The sequence below is a fragment of the Rana temporaria genome, chromosome 3, assembly GCF_905171775.1.
Source record: "Rana temporaria chromosome 3, aRanTem1.1, whole genome shotgun sequence".
NCBI lineage: Eukaryota > Metazoa > Chordata > Amphibia > Anura > Ranidae > Rana > Rana temporaria.
In genome coordinates this window covers 310,409,386-310,426,576 of record NC_053491.1, presented here as the reverse complement: position 1 = coordinate 310,426,576, position 17,191 = coordinate 310,409,386, and the positions used below count along the sequence as shown (strand labels likewise).

Sequence of the window (17,191 nt, the reverse complement as noted above, 5' to 3'; positions counted from 1 at the left end):
GTTTTGTTGGGACTTGCCCCTACTTCCTCATGTGTATAGATTTATAGGTGGTCCCTTATTTTTTCTGGTGGTTTATTATGGTCTTAGGAAGTTAATGGATAAAGGCCCTAAAAAAAAAAAAAAAAGCACAGGAGGGCTGAGGGGAAGGGGGGCTATAAGGGTCAACCAGCCAGGGATGACACCTGATAAACCCAACAGGCCCAACAGGCCAGCATTGCCAGCCCCTTCCATTTGTGGGGGGGATAGGGGTGGGGGAGGGGTGGTGAGGGGGAGGTTGGGGAGGGAGGGAGGGAAAGTGGTTTTTTTTTTTGTGGGTTTTCTTTTTTCTTTTTGGTTTGTTTTTGGGGGGGTTGCACCATGTCACTAGACTCACTAGATTCAAGGGCCAAGATGGGAACAAGAGAAGACACATTTAAGATATATTAAAATATATAGAAGGGGGGTGGGGGGAATGGCGGGGGGGGTAAAGGTATAAAGGGTTAATCACCAAGTTTAACTGAGGGTGGGTGTTTTTTTGGGGGGGGAATTACTTGGTAATATTATTACTAAGTAATACTATTAAGGACACAGATAATAGGGTAAGAGGGTATACAATAAATGTTTGGCACACTTAGAGACACTAAAGGTCTAAATGTCACGACACATATCTAGAAGTGGGACATGTGGGGGGGAGGGGGGGCTGGATGCTGGGTGAGAAGAGGAAAGGGGAAAGGGAAGACTGTACAGGTGGAAGAAGGGAGGGAAGGAGTAGGAGCGGGGTTTGGGGGTGACGGGGGCCTAACAAGAAGACCTAATAGGAAAAATGAAAGAATAAGGAAAATGGAAGGGTCGGGATATGAAAATACTGTGGGAGGGGGGAGTAAGAATGTTAATAGATTAAAGTTGTTAGAAGATGGATAGGCGGGAGGGGGATGTTAGAAGGGCGCTTGCTATATCTAGGTAGCTGGGGACAAAAACCAGGGTTCTTTTTTTTTTTTTTTGTGTATTTTGTGCGTGTACTCGAGAGAGGAGCCGGACTGCAGGAGTTGGGAGTAGGCAGGCCTCCCCCAGAGGCAATCTGCCACCTTTCTCCATGCCCCGGGTGGCAATGGCAGGTGTGTGAGGGGGTCCTCCCACACAGCCCGCCCTACCTGCTCCGCTTTGAAGCCCCACGGGGCAGAGGGACTCCCTATAAGGGAGTGAGAGGATTAGCCCGCTCAACCAGCCCCGTTAGTCCTTCGCCTCTCTTTTTTAGAGACCGCGTGGTCAAAGTGCGTGATGTTAACCCAATTTCGAGTGCGTGGTGGTTTTTGTGGGAGGGGGTGGGCGTACTAAGCGCAGGCTTACCTCGCATAGCACACCCACCGGGAGCCGGGCTGAGACCACCAAACTCAATTCACATGTAGCCGAGACCGGGATCCGAACCCCTAGCTGCAGAGGTGAATGGCTTGTCAGCGCAGTGCCAATCGTGTTGAGCCACCGCAGCTCCAAAAACCAGGGTTCTAATCGGATAGACAGAGATGTATATGTTTATATGTCCATGTGGGGGGGACACCTCACTCTTTGTGCATTTTCTATACCTGACATAAACTGGGGGGGAAAGGGAATAAGATTTAAAGGGAAAATTTAAGGGGGCGCACCCGGACTAACATGAAGGCGTGACTCTCCTCGGTGCTCACACACTTTACCCCATCAAAGCGCCTCTCCTCCGTGTGGAGGGAAGTCGGAGACGCTAAAGGGTTTTTTTTTTTTTTTTTTTCTTTGTCTTCTCTGGGATTCTAGGGGATCAACCGGATTCGAGGACTAAACATTTTTTTTTTCTTCTTGGTTTGGGACTCTCCCCTCCTCCCTCTCTCTCTCCCTCACTCTGTACCTCCCCTAGTTTCCCACGGAGCCATCGGATAATCCAATTGAAATACCAAAATGGCAAGGATTAATTTGACTTCTTATAATGTGAAAGGGTTAAATAATCCAGAGAAAAGATCCAAATTGCTGGCAGAATTATGGCGATTAAAGGCACACGTAGTTTTCCTTCAAGAGACACATTTCAGGAAAAATAAAAGCCCAAAATTGGGAAACTATAGATTTCCAACTGTGTACCATAGTTCCTCACCGACAACAAAGACAAAGGGGGTTGCAATTATTTTTTCAAAGACAATCTCATGGAAGGAATTAAATGTAATTCAGGATGAGGAAGGTCGCCTACTCATTGTGAAAGGATACCTAAATGATCAGAAAGTGACTTTGGTTAATGTATACCTGCCTAACGAAGGACAGATTGCAGCTTTGGAGAAATACATAAACCTGGTACAGCTGAATATGGAAGGCAGCGTTATAATGGCAGGGGATTTGAACATGGCTTTAGATCCTATCCTAGACACATCTAAGGGAACATCGCATATAGCGTACAGCAAATTAAGTAAAGCAAATAGAATGCTACAGGAGATACAGGTGGTAGACAGTTGGAGGACCACACATACCCATGAGAGAGATTACACTTTTTTTTTCAGCAAAACATAAAACATATTCCAGAATAGATTATATATTTGTATCTCAAAACTTTTTACAGGGTATAGTGGAGGCCTCCATTGGCTCATTTACAATCTCAGATCACTCACAGACAAATTGCACACTGGAATGGGGAGAACCCGTAGCACGTGAGTGGCACTGGAAAATGAACGAGTCCCTCTTGAAAGACCCAGAATACGAGGGAAAGATCGCTCAGGAAATGGAGGGGTTCTTTTCTAATAATGAGGTAGGAGAGGTTACTCCAAGTTGCATTTGGGAAACACACAAGTGTTTCATGAGAGGGATCCTAATTTCATTGGGAACACGGAGGAAACGTCGGATAGGGGCACAGATTGAAGCACTACTGGGAGAAATTCGTAAATTGGAAAAAAATACATAAAAAAATCGTTGGCAACCCAGATTGAGGAGAAGTTGAGGCAGGCGCGGGATGAATTGAACTTGTTATTAACAGATAAAGCAAAAGCCTCATTAAGAAGATGTAAAAGAGCCTTTTACGAATATGGTAATAAGCCTAGTAGGATGTTAGCGAGGGCATTAAGAGAAACGAGGGCCCAAAGCCATATAGAAGGTATCAAAACAACAGGTGATAAGATAGTTAAGTCCTCACAAGAAATTGCAAAAGTATTTAAAAACTATTATATGAGCTTATACCAATTAAAAGAGGAGCAGAATACAGTAAATACTTTGAAGCATGAGGAAAAGGCAAAAGAATACATAGAGAGGTCAGGAATGCCGAAATTAGCAGAGGAAATTGGGAGAAGTATAGAGGAGTCGATTACAGCAGAAGAATTTATAAATACCCTAAAATTGCTAAAACCAGGTAAAGCCCCCGGTCCCGACAGATTTACCCTGTTATACTATAAGACTTATGCAGAAAAATTGATGCCAAGATTTCTAAAGGCATACAACTCGATAAGAGAAGGACAGGGGATACCGGAAGAAGCCCTTATGGCACACATATCGGTTATACCCAAGGAGGGAAAAGATCCAACACAGTGCTCGAATTATCGCCCTATATCATTATTAAATGTGGATCTGAAGATTTTCACAAAAATCCTAGCAAACAGATTACTACCACATATCCCTGATCTGATACATCAGGACCAGGTTGGATTTACCCCAGGAAGGGAAGGCAGGGAAAATATGCAGCAAGTGGTAAACGCGATCCACCTCTCGCAGTTATTTAAAAAAACCCTAGTTCTGGTATCTACCGATGCTGAAAAGGCGTTCGATAAGGTGGACTGGAAGTTTCTAAAAACAATTATACAACATATTGGACTGCGAGAGGGGATGCAAAGATGGATTATGAGTTTATACTCCCAACCGAAAGCTAGAATAAAGATAAATGAGATTATGTCTGAACCCTTTGATATACGGAATGGGACACGGCAAGGTTGCCCTCTTTCACCAATTATTTTTATTTTGACGCTAGAACCCTTTTTAAGGACAATAAGGCTAAATACCGATATCAGAGGTATCTGTGTAAAGGGGGGGGGGACACAAACTCGCAGCCTTCGCGGATGATCTGATGTTCTTTCTAACCGAGCCGGCTCTATCTCTTCCCCCACTGCTGGCTAAGATCGTTAAATATGGCGCACTTTCAAACTTTAAAGTAAACTATGACAAGTCGGAGGCAATGGGGGTGGAGATGAACATGGTACAACAACAACAATTAACCTCTTTTTTCTCATTTAAATGGACAAACTCACATATTGGATATTTGGGGACTAAAATCCTGAAGAAATTAAACAGAATCTTAGAGTTAAATTTAGCACCGCTGGCGAGGCAAATCAAACGGGACCTGCAGAAATGGGATAAAGAGGTTTTTACCTGGTTTGGCAGGGTCAATATCATAAAGATGAACGCTATGCTGAGGTTACTATATCTCTTACAGACACTCCCAACTAGAATTCCTCAGGGATTCTTGAAAGAAATCAGAGCGAAGTTTGCGGGATTTATATGGGCAGGGAAACCAGCTAGAGTCAGGAGAGATATCTTAACACTACCAAAGGAAAAAGGGGGGGTGGGATTCCCAGATCCACTTGCATACTATGAGGCTGTGCATCTGTCAAGAGCACTGGATTGGTGCGTTACACCGAAGGTTAAACCTCAGATCCTCTTAGAACAGGCAATGTCGGAATTACCACTGAAAGGCGTAATTTGGCTTTCTAAATCTGTCTTACCACAATCAGTTAAAAGTCACCCAACGATAGGGACGACAATTAGCGTGGTTAAAAAAGCATTTAGAAACTTAAATGATGAAACAGTAGCAAACCCTATGACACCAATCCTAGGGAACCCGGCGTTTATTCCAGGTCTGAATGACCTGGGGTTCGGGAATCTAAAAAGACAAGGTAAAACTAGATTGATACACTTCCAGAAGGAGAACCGGGTAATGACAAGTGAGGAAATAGAAAGGGAACTAGCGGAGGATTTAGACCCATATAGGAGAAGACAGTTAAGGGGTTTCCTTCGATCAATTCAGGGACAGACAACGGTGAGGGTAACCCTGTCGGAATATGAGAAACTGTGTCTTAAAGGAGAAGCGGTGAGACATTCGCTATCACTGTTTTATTCCCTAAAAGCTCCACAAGAAATAGGCTTCATACATACCTGGGAGAGAGATTTAGGGGTAACTTTCACAGAGAATCAGAAGAATTTTTTTTTTGAATTCAATCATAAAGCATCTTTAGCATCCAAATATCAGGAGGGAGGATATAAGATTCTGAGCGGGTGGTATAGGACTCCGGAAGTCCTAAATCAAATTTTCCCTCAAGTGTCAAACCTTTGTTGGCATTGTCAAAAAGAAGAGGGAACTCTGATACACATTTTTTTGGAATTGCGAAGGAGTGAAAGATTTCTGGAAGATGGTATCAGAAGAAGTAGAAGAAATAACCGAAATGTCTCTTGGAGAGAATCCGGCGATCTACTTGTTGTTGGATATTCCGATATCAGTAGATAAATATAAAAAATCCCTGGTAAGGCATTTGCTAATAACAGCTAGAGCGTGTATTCCAGCTCTCTGGAAGAGTACTTGCTCTCCAAGTAGACCACAATGGCATGCAAAAATCATGGAAATTCAATACATGGAGAATCTTACAATGGCTCTGAGGGGACAGGAGGAGAAGTTTAGGGAGATTTGGGCTCCCTATGCTAGATACAGGGAACAAAGGGAACAGGAAGGAGGGGGGGATAGGGGGGAGGGGCGAGAACGGTGAAGGGGGAGGAATCTGTTAATTTTTTTTCTTTCTTTTTTTTTTGTTCATGATGGTTATGGACAAAGGGTCCTGACGCAGGGGTGGGGGGGGGGTGCTGGGGGGAGAACCTAGATTTTAGGTCTTCAATACCTCAAACAAGGAGAGAACACGTCAATTGTATCTGGGGAATAGAGAATAAGAAGAGAGTGTAATCAGTATTTGATTTATGTGTCAGTGTATATAGGTTGAGGCAAATATGGCCAAGGAAAGGTCAGAAAACAGGTATAATGTATAGATGTATGAATGTTTGCCTTTGATGATGTGATAATGTCCTTGTTTGAGGAAATGTGAAATAAGGAAAAACGGAAAAATAAAGAATTAAAAAAAAAGAAGGGAGAAAAGATAGAATCCCCATAGCGTAATATTGCTTCAAACAGCAATATTTATTTAAAAAAAAGTATTGCACTTACAATTGGGCTGACACTGCATGCATTGAAACAAGGCATCCGCCTATATGAACGACTGATCTCGGCGTCTTCTCCTCGTATCCTCCTGCTGTCCCTGCTTGCTGTGTGAGACGTGATGGCGTCAGGACGCAAGCCACACCTACGCGTTTCGTCACAGGATGACGTCGTCGGGAATTGGCCAATCCCCGACGTCATCCTGTGACGAAACGCGTAGGTGTGGCTTGCGTCCCGACGCCATCACGTCTCACACAGCAAGCAGGGACAGCGGGAGGATATGAGGAGAAGACGCCGAGATCAGTCGTTCATATAGGCGGATGCCTTGTTTCAATGCATGCATTGTCAGCCCAATTGTAAGTGCAATACTTTTTTTAAATAAATATCGCTGTTTGAAGCAATATTACACTATGGGGATTCTATCTTTTCTCCCTTCTGAGATACATCTGAAGGTACCATCTAGGATCTAGGAACTGGATACCCCTCAGTCTTGTTGGGAGACTTTAAAAATATCCTGTGCCCATACTGACCGATGTAGTGGTCATTAGCTTCGGTAAGCAGACTACAACACTTTATCACTTGGGTGTTTTCTGGTGGATAGATCGCATGGATCTTTTCTGATGTCACATCTTGAATATTATATCAGCGATTCACCCGATTCACATTGGATTTTTCTTTCCTTGGATTTTTTAATTATCCACTGTTTTTCAATTATTTATGTTTGGACTTCACCTATTACACTTGTCTACTATTTAGTATGAATTCTGATTTCCTGTACATTCAGGAACTTTTTTCATAATCATATTTCCATATATTTTACATATATATTTTTTACATTGTTTGTGTTTTTTATATATATATACCTATGTTCACATTATAGGTTTCCACTATCAATCACTACTAGTTTTTGCGCTGTACCTATTTTTCTTACTACCTATAGTAGCCTCTTATGTCTTTGGGGTTCCTCGACTTCTTGGGGTTCCTTGTATGACAGCCTCCAGTTTTTTGCACACAAGAAAGGCAACACAATGTCCTTATTCAAATGGAAATCCAAGGACGGAGCTATGGAAAAAGGGCGAAGCACCACCTTAACCTGGGTAAGGTAAACAACAAGATAACACCCCCATTTTCAACAGCCAGTAAGCAGAGGTGATAACCACCAAGAGGCCACCTTCCAAGAAAGAGTAAGCAGTGAACTCTCTCGAATATTTAGAGAGAGAGAGAGAGAGAGAGAGATAGGGGCTTTTGGAGAACTGAAATCACTAAGTTCAGATCCCACGGCAGTAAAAAGAAAACACACCAGTGGAAAAAGACGTCTAACCCCTTGAATAAACAGTACGCACCAGGGAGTGCGAGACCAGGGGACGCTGAAGAAGACTGACCAGGCTGACACCTGGCCTTCGATGGCACTCGAGGAAGCCCTTTCCTGCTCATTCCCCCCCCATAAATGGAGGTTGGAATCGGAGCCACCTAGAAAGAACAGGGATGGAAGCCCGGTGACTCACACCCAGATAAAATGATTTTTTGATACAGCTTACCTGTAAAATACTTTTCTTGGGAATACATCACAGGACACAGAGCCTTAATTACTTAATGGGTTATGTAGTCACCACAGGTGATTGGACACTGGCAAACCCAATTAGAATTGAGTTCCTCCCCTATATAACCCCTCCCAAATGGAGAATACCTCAGTTTTGTAGCAAAGCAATACGTGTCCCACGTTTAACTCCGAAGAGGGGTGGGAGCTCTGTGTCCCATGATGTATTCCCAAGAAAAGGATGTTACAGGTAAACTGTGCTTCCCACTGAGCTATCTGGGATGCTGGACAGCTCCCTCTCTGATCTATTGGACAAATCCCATCTGATCCATTGGACAACTCTGTCTTGTGTCTTGTGCTGTTGAACCTTGAACTCCTTGCTCCTCTGATGAACTTCCTATAAAAGCCTTGTCTCTGCACTTCCTCTTTGCCAGGTTATTGTGCCTTCTCAGCCAGTACCTTGCTCTTGTCTTCCCTGCTGCCATCTGTATTTCGATACCACTCGTGATTGACCCTTGGCTTGCTCCTTGACTTCTCTACTGCCTGATCCCAACCTGCAACTACTCGTTACCAAGCTTTTGGCTTGCTTACTGATCGCACTGCTGTTTAACCCATATCTGCTCATCCGCTACTGGACCCAGCTTGCTCACACCCTGGTGGGGCAAACCTGAGGACTGCAATCTGGTACAAGCACACAGCTAAATCCATCTCCACCATCAGGAGCTCTGGTGAACACCGGCTAGTACTTAGACTCCACACCTCAGATGAGCCTGTGTGATCTGCCAGATCGTGACAACGGGACACAGAGCCTTAATTACTTAATGGGATGTCCCATAGCAATGCTAAAATTGAGGGGAGGGAGACACAGATCAGAAATAAGACCGCCATTGGGCCAGAGGATCTATACTGCTGTCTGTAGTACACTATGCCTGAAGGCGGCATCCTCGTACCCTTTCACATCTACCTGGTAGAACTTGGGACCGAAGACCAAGTAGCAGCCTTAAAGATTTGAGCCATGGAGGCCTGGTGATGCACTGCCCATGAAGCACCAACTGCTCTAGTCGAGTGTGCTTTCACCTGAAAAGGAAGGATCTTCTTTTCTAAACCATAGGCCTGAATAATGACTTGTCAAATTTAACATGCAATTGTAGATTTTGACGCTGCCTGGCCCTTCCTTGGGCCCTGTGGCAGAATAAACAGACAATCAGTCTTTCGTATCTGAGCCGTAGCTTGAAGATAAACTTGTACCGCTCTTACAACATCTAGAGAGTGTAGACTCTCTTCCTCTGCAGAATGTGGATCTGGAAAAAAAAGACGGTAGGACTATATCTTGATTCAGATGAAATCCTGAAACAACCTTAGGTAAGAAAGTCAGATGAGGACACAGCATCACCCTGTCATGAATAATCATATAAGGCTATTTACAAGAAAGAGCTGCCAATTCCGATACCCTCCTTGCTGAGGATATGGCTACGAGAAAAAACAGTCTTTTTGTCAAAAGACTTAAAGAAGCATGGTGTAATGGTTCAAAGGGTAGTTTCTGTAAAACAGACAATACCAAATTCAAATCCCATGGGCACACAGGAGACTTAACCGGCGGATTCAAGTGCAGTGCTCCCTGAACAAAGGTCTGGACTAGGAAATGAGAGGCAATCGGTTTTTGAAAGAATAGCAAAAAAGGCTGAGATTTGGCCATTGATAGTGCTTAAGGCCAACTTCATATTTAAGCCCAACTGAAGACAGGTAAGAATCCTATTAATGACATACTTCCTAGGATACCATCTTCTGGGTTCACACCAGGAAACATATGCCTTCCATATTCTGTAGTAGATGACCAAAATCACTGGCTTTACTTCCCTCTTGACTCTCTGAAGAATCGTGGGAGAAGCGGAACTGTAGGGAACACATAAATCAGAGAATATTGATCCCACAAAATCGTCAAGGCATCTCTGACCCTTGAGCAAAAGGATCTATTGTTCTTGACACAAAGTTGTCCAGTTTTGTGTTGAACCTGGAAGCCAACAGGTCCACATCTGGGGTACCCCATTTCTGACATATGATTTGAAATATGTCGGGGTGTAGAGACCATTCTCCTGGACTCAGCTGCTGGCGGCTTAAAAAATCCACCTGCCAATTTTCTACCCCTGGAATGAAGACAGGCAAGGAATATGCCTTTCTGCCCAGGACAAGATGCAATCCACCTCTCTTTGAGCATCCAGACTTCTGGTGCCCCCTTGGTGATTAATATAGGCCACAGCTGTTGCCTTGTCCGAGGGGATCCCTATCGGGAGCCCCCAGAAGACGATCCCTCCATGATCCAGAACTAGTCTGATCGCTTAAAGTTTCAGGATATTACTCCGTAGTCCAGGTTCCACCAACATCCAACAACCCTGAGCAGAGCTCAGTCCCAGAACGTCTCTCCGACCCGGACAGATGGGCATTGGTGGTCACCCTGTTCAATACCATGGGATTATCTCTGGTGAAGAGCCGGTTTCCTGACCCAGCCGAAACTGATTGTCCAGAAACCTTGGGTATTTGTCCCATTATGCCAGGATCTCCCCGAAGGGAGCCTGTATGGAACTGTACAAATGGAAATCACCTGAAAAAGGTAGATAACATCGGACCAAACACCCACAAGCAGATCCACAGAGGAACCCACCTGCTGGAAAGTAAATGAAAAACACAGCATACAACTTCTGGAGATCTGTCCAGGAGAAGCAACACGCTGGCCAGAACTGAAGCCTGGGTCAGGCTCAGATAATCCAACATATTGGCAGGGCCAAAGCATACCTTCAATTGTAAAGACACCAACTGAAATCAGTCAAGGTCTGTATAGAAACTATGTAGCTCCTCGGGGTAGTCGAGGAGAGAAGAAGATCGTGCACGCAGCCCAGGACCGCAAAACCCCCACTGACGTAACCACACCAGATCTGGAGCCAACACCTCGTGAACACCTGAGGAGTGGTGGCCAGACCCAAAGGGGCAACAACGCATGCTCATATTGCTCCGCACCCACAACAAAATGGAGAAAGTGCTGGAGTCGGGCACATAACAGAATGTGTAAGTAAGCATTTGTGATGTTGATAGAAGTCAAAAAGTCCCCATGATGGAGTATAAATGTAAAATACTACAGCGCTGCTAAATAATTAAATATATGACACCAAAAAAATAACCAAATGATAATCACAGCATATAAAAAAGGTAACCAACCAAAAATATATATGTGAATAAAGTAATAATGCGCTGAAAATTAACTCAAGTGGTGTAAAACTTACTGCAACAGTACAAATGGTAGTGCAATTGTGTTAAACAAACATATAACAAAACCATAACAATAGTCCCAATCAGTGGCTGGGTATGTGCTAATCCTCTGTATAGCAGGAAATACACAGTGTTGGGTAGAATCAGCCTTCCCAGTCTCAGATAGATACCTCACATCCAGGTGTAAAATCCTCCACACGTAGCACAGCTCATGCAAGAAAGGGAAAGAAAGAAATCCTCATAGCGCAATCATGTAAATATCAAGAGAAGGTAAATGACAGGCTTGTGACAAAGGATCCCCTGGACAAAACAAGCACCAAACAATCCTCCATTAGCCACTCAGGTTAGATGTTATCCTCATTCAGATGTGCGATCTGTCATTCCTGTTCGTAGCTCCTCCCCCACGCGTTACGTCACTAGACACGTGACTTAGTCATGATGGGGTGCCACCTCCATGCGGACAAACTCCATCCTGAACTTCTGTACCCACAAAAGGCAGGTCAGGACCTTAAGGGCCAGATTGGATATACCATGCACTCCATCCTTTAGACTTTAAACAGGTTTGAATAAAACCCCTGAAACTGTTCTCAGCACGGGAACCGGGACAATCACACTCTGCAGCAACGGGGCTTGCACAGCCCCCCCCCCCCCGCAGAGAACAGCCAATAGTCTGGCGAACAAACGCCCATTGGAAGCAAAACAACTCTTTGGAGGAACACAACCGGAAAACTATCTTATAAACGGACAAAATCAAGATGTGACATGATGTAATTTAGGGTAGCACCCCCAAAACACATGTCTAAGCACCACTGAGGAAAAACAGCTCAGCAACCAGGGGACAACTTCAGCGCATAGACCAACTGGTCAACCAATGCAGCAACGGCAGGGGGATTTTGCTCGCCCTCCAGGTATGTCAGCTGGACCTATAAAAGCCAGAGATTCCTCTATTGGAAACATGGTTGCCTTGAGCAGCCTAGAGACAGGGGGGTCCACTACTGGTAAGACTTCCCAAAAAGTGTACCTTACAGCAAGCATTTTTGGACACTCCCAGTCCTCATGGACAAATTTGTCAAAATAAGAGGGGAAAAGGGAATGATTTTGCCATGCAAGACAGCTTATCCAAAAGGGTACCAGCCCTCTGCCACAGCCACCACTGCATCCCCATCTTGAAAAAGGTACCTGCACAGATGTACCAAGTGCGACAACCAGCTGCCCTTCGTTTACTACTGCAGTCATCCCCACTCCCTGACAGGATAGGGAGCATGGGCCACGTCCGTGGCGGAAGACCTAGGTCGGACTGTTTAAGACAGAGGAGGTAGGGGAGGGCAGGGGTGCCATATACTTAGGGGGGGGGAACCACCAACTTCTCCCAGGGAGGAGGAGAGGCAGAAGTCCCCCTACTTACTGCTCCAGCGAAGTGCGTGGGTAACGCTCCCAGACAGATCCTCCTTGCCACCAAAGGAACACTGTCGGCCATGAGGAACACTGCGACACGTGCCGAGGCCCGGTCGTATGCGTCCTCGCAAGATGTTTAACTCGCAGGGCCAGCCCCGGCCCACCTAGCGCATAGCTGAAGTCTGCACACGCTTGCTGGCCAGACTGGGGTGACCCTCTGGATCTAAGTATCCAGTCCGCCACCAAGCCCGGCAGTTGATTGTAGATCTCACTGGAAAAAGAAACCAGGAAAAAAAAAAAAAATTCCCAGGACTAGAGATCCCAGCAGGGAACTAGACCTTTACTCCCGACTAGGCAGAAGAAAAAAAACAGAATACCTAGAGCAGGGGGGGGGGGGGGGGTAATATACTGGCTGGGGACGGCCCATGGGCGTAGCCAGGTGTTTTTTTGTTCTGCCTAGTCCTACTCCTATGGATGCGATATAACCCAATGGTTCTGAATTACGAAGACTGTGTCGGTCAATGAATGAATGAGAAAGAAGATACTAACCAACACAAACTAAGGAGAGAAAAGAACAGTATAAGAAAAGAGCTCCTCACCCAGAGACTGACAGTTCACCAAAGGCATGTCTGATATTTCTCCACACCCTTTTCCAGACTGCCCGAGATACCCTGTCCCCCTCAATACCCTGAATCTTCACAATCTCACCAGAATGTCATGCACCACCACCTCAATAGGAAATACTTTCTTCCGCAGGGTAATCTGACACTGTGCATTCCACGTGAAGTAACAGACAACTATACTACCATGCCCTTTCAGACTTTCAGACTTTCCACTGGCCCACCATTTTCCCAGCATTGCAGAAAGGGCTAAAACCAAGATTGAAAATTACCCACCTATACCAGTGGGGTCTCTGCTAACAGAGATTGTATTTTAACCAGTTCCCAACTGGCTCAGGCAGATATACTGCGATGCAATGGCTCTCCTGGGCTAAACCCCATACAGGTACAGCTTTTCCTTTAAAAGCCACCAGAGTGAGCGCGCGCCCACACCTGCTGCATGGCGGGGGACCCGATGCACATGCCCGGTAGGCATGATCGCCGCTGACAACATGTGATTGCGTGCACCAGAGCCAGCACGGGGATTCCTATCCCCATAGTTAGAACACACTGAGGGAACACACATTTTACCTCTTGATTGCCCCTATTGTTAACCCCATTTACACAGTAATTAGTGGATATTTATAGCACCAATCACTGTATAAATTGGCATTGGTCGCAAAAATGTGTCAAAATTGTCCAATCTGTCCATCGCAATGTTGCAGTACTGCTAAGAATCACAGATCACTGGCATTAATAGTAACAAATATAAAATAAAAATGCAATAAATCTTTCCCACTGTAGATGCTATAACTTTTGTACAAACCAATCAATATATGCATATTGCATTTTTTTTACTAAAAATATGTAGAATAGTTTATATTGGCCTAAACGGATAAATATATATTTTTTTTAATCTTTATTATAGAAAAAAGTAAAACATATTTTTTTTTTCTAAATTGTCGCTCTTTTTTTTTGGTTATAGCGCAAAAAATTAAAACTGCAGAGGTGATCAAATATCACCAAAAGAAAGCTCCAATTGTGGGGAAACAAGGATGCAAATTTTATTTGGGTAAAGAATTGCATGACAGCACAATTGTCAGTTAAAGCGACACAGTGCCAAATTGTAAAAACTGCTCTGGTCAGGCAGTGGTTAAAAAAATCAGAGAAAATAAAACTATCGGGTTGACCATTCCTAGGTCACTCTCCAGCCTGGACAGGTAAGTTACATTTGGTTTGATTCAGGTTCAGCCTATTTCCCCATAACAGATGGAAAAAACAGATGTGGACTCTTGCATAGGGAGATTCCGGCAAGATACAGACAAAGCTGACACATACAAAGACAGGGATCAGGTAAGTTTTGATCAAGTCAACCCTCTCTTCCCAAGTAAAGCTTCTAATTTCAGCCAGCTAGATACTTTGGCGTTGGCATCCACCAGTCTGCTTTCCCAATTTCAATGACCATATGGACCATATTTAATAACCAATACTTACATTTTCTGCTGGAGCTCTGGGAAGGCATCTGGAAATTGAAAGCAATCACCCTCCAAACCCATCCAGAAAACTTCAGTTTTTTCATGACTGACTTTAGATCTAAAAGCCTCAGTGTACTGTTCTATCACAGAAACCACCTCCTACACCTATTCTGTCCCTGGGGGGGACGGGGTGGGGACGACGACTAAGGGCTATGGTGTACCATCGTAAAGGCTGTCCATGGCAGCCAGGGGCACATGCCTGGGCAGCATTCGGCAAATGCACAGTCAGAGACTTTGTGTAATGGCGCAAGTCTCCCAAGTTGTCTGTGCCAAGGTCGACTGATGTCAGTTATTTTGCTATTCTCCTCATCCTCTTCCAGAACTATGTAAGCAGAGGGCACTGCCAAATAAATATGTAGGAACATGGCGGGCTTCTTGTTACAGCATCAGCAAAGCGTAGAGATTTAAGGGTAGCACTGGGATCCTATATCACCTAGATAAGAGCTTGTGGTCCTGTTCATGAAAATGGTTGGCAATGGAAGATTTATGAGCAAGAGTGATGACCCTATTGATTTAGTGCAGGGATAAGCAATTAGCGGACCTCCAGATGTTGCCAAACTACAAGTCCCATGAGGCATAGCGAGACTCTGACAGCATCAAGCATGACACCCAGAGGCAGAGGCATGATGGGACTTGTAGTTTGGCAACAGCTGGAGGTCCGCTAATTGCTTATCCCCGATTTAGTGTTTCGAAAAGAAGATTTGTAAATCCGACTCCCACCAGCAAATGTATGAAGGGATATAATCTTCCGGAGGAGCGTTCAACTGTTTATAAAGGACTGACGACAAATGTGGCACATTCCTTGTGGCACTGTACCGCCGGCGGAGTTTTACACACTGGCAGACACACTGGAGAGTTGGATAGGCGCTAATCGCCAGACGGCTGAGCCGCCCAGGTGAAAGCATTCCTCTCTCCACTGTTGCGTTTGCCCGTGTGACTCTGGGGGCGGGGCTGTGGTGGTACACCTATATAGGCATCTCCCATGGTCGGTTTACACACATATAACTTTCTCTCCCCACCTTGGACCACGTATGTCAATGGAACATGGCTTCCATCTGTCAACAAATAAATCCCCTTTCACTTTCCCATTTTTTCTGTAAGTTTTTTTTTTTTTTCAATTTTTAGTTTTTTATTTTATTTCCACTCCTTCTCCATTACCTATTCTCATTCTCTGCTCTTACACACTCATTTTTTCACCTTGCCTACTCCCACCCTCTATCAGAGTAATCCACCCATACCCATCCACTTTTGTCTGTGCCGGTTGTCATCACCCTGGAAAGCCACCACAGCACCCGGAGGTGATGCTTTGCGGTGTATTGGTGATTCTCACTGCCGATGCACGGATACACATGCGAGTTGGACACGCAACCATTTAGAAACCTTTCTATGTACAATTTTTAATTCATATTGTTTTGCCCCATTTTTTACTTAAATGTTTTTATCTTTATTTCTATATTAATCTTTATTTCCAAATTAAAAATTTAGCCTATCTAGATATGTATGTTTTCTGCTTCTAGATATATTCCATGGTCTATTCTCCTGATGTGCGGCTATCGAGCCATCAACTATAATTTTTCTCATGTATTAACACGATTCCTTATGATCTAACTACCACAGTAATTTTGTTATCTTACCTCTTTTTTTCTCCCCTCCCTCTTACTATTTTGAGAGGAATTTAGTAAGATCATTCAGGCCAGTTAGGCTCTAATTGTATCATGGCTATGTATATAAATGTATCATTTGCCATTTATGTATATATTATATATGAATGTTTATTGGATTGTGGATTATTATGTAACTTATGTTGTAAGTGATCAAACATTTATTGTTTAGAGGCTTTATGCCCAAAATGTCCTATAAGAGATTATATAATATAGATAAACATAATTTCCCAGTCACTTGACTTCCTTATTTACTGCTGTGTGCTTCATATAAAGTCCCACTTCTCGCTCTCTTCTTATAAACTGTGGCACATACAGTAGTTGCAGTCTGCACAGAGACACTCAAAGGCGGTCAGTGGTCTAACATCTGGCATGGACTTCAGAAAATCAGACAATTGGTAGGCTAACCAGGAGTCCAAAGGAGGCGGGATACCTCAGATAGTTTCTGACAACAGCTTGTCTCTGCTGAACGCTGGTGTGACCCTGACCTGGCTCCTGATCGTGACTTGCCTTCAGCCTTTCCTGTGCCTGTCATAACTATGTTTCTATCCTCCACTTTACAACCATCTGCCTTCCAATCCGCTTCTTGTATGTGATCTTCTCATCAACCCATGTAAGCATAACCACAGCCAAGCCTTTTTCTCTCATTGTTACTGTCATTTGGATGTTACATAACTGTTAAAAATGAAACTAATGATGTTTCTTGATTTCATCAATAGGTATACTAATCTAAATAATTTGTAAAATACTGCAGAAGTGCCCAGTTTTGTGTTCTACTGGCATGGCTAAACATGACATAAACATGACACTTTAGTCTATCACACGGCTAGATCAGCACTGTATACTATATGATACATGTATACAAGTGCACTCTGTTTTCACTAGGTTCATATTACAATTGTGGTGTCAATAATTTGATGGAAATCCCAATGCTCTATTACAGTGGCACCCATACTGCAGCACACCACAATGAACAAGTGATGCCATTGTGCACTGCTTTGAAAAAAAAGGCCATGTCTGTTGACCAGGTTGCAGTT

General features: G+C 44.1%; 1 protein-coding gene across 3 annotated transcripts in view; it reads right to left on the bottom strand.

The window, feature by feature from the left end:
• The window catches only part of LOC120932444 (A disintegrin and metalloproteinase with thrombospondin motifs 2-like), a 1,658,079-nt gene that overhangs the window by 882,765 nt on the left and 758,123 nt on the right, over positions 1 to 17,191 (bottom strand). The window lies entirely within an intron of this gene.